Here is a 451-nt window from a genome sequence, read left to right on the forward strand (position 1 = left end):
CTGTTAATGTACTTAGCAATTTTATTTGTCAGCCAATTTGACTATCTGTTTATAAACTTATTCACTTACCTATTTATTTGTTGACTCGTTTATTGGTTTACCCATTTATGTATATTTTCATACATTTATTTATTCACCCAATTACCCACCTATTAATACATTTATCTATTTATTTGATAATTTATTTATTTGCCTTTTCATTCATTTACTAACTTATCTATTCATTTATCATACATTTTCATCTCCCTTTCGATAATATCTTGGGTATATTTGCGATTCTCCGAATATTTTATAGTAAAAAGCATTCCAAAAATATGTTATTGAACCTTGAGTATGCAAATGCAATAGAGGTTTTAAAGCGCCTTTCACTGAGTGTTATATTAAGTTCAAGACATATTTTTTGAGAATTCATAAAAATAAGAACCTTTTTTTCACCATTTTTCTTTCATTT

The sequence above is a fragment of the Penaeus monodon genome, chromosome 15 (genome assembly GCF_015228065.2).
Source record: "Penaeus monodon isolate SGIC_2016 chromosome 15, NSTDA_Pmon_1, whole genome shotgun sequence".
Classification (NCBI taxonomy): domain Eukaryota; kingdom Metazoa; phylum Arthropoda; class Malacostraca; order Decapoda; family Penaeidae; genus Penaeus; species Penaeus monodon.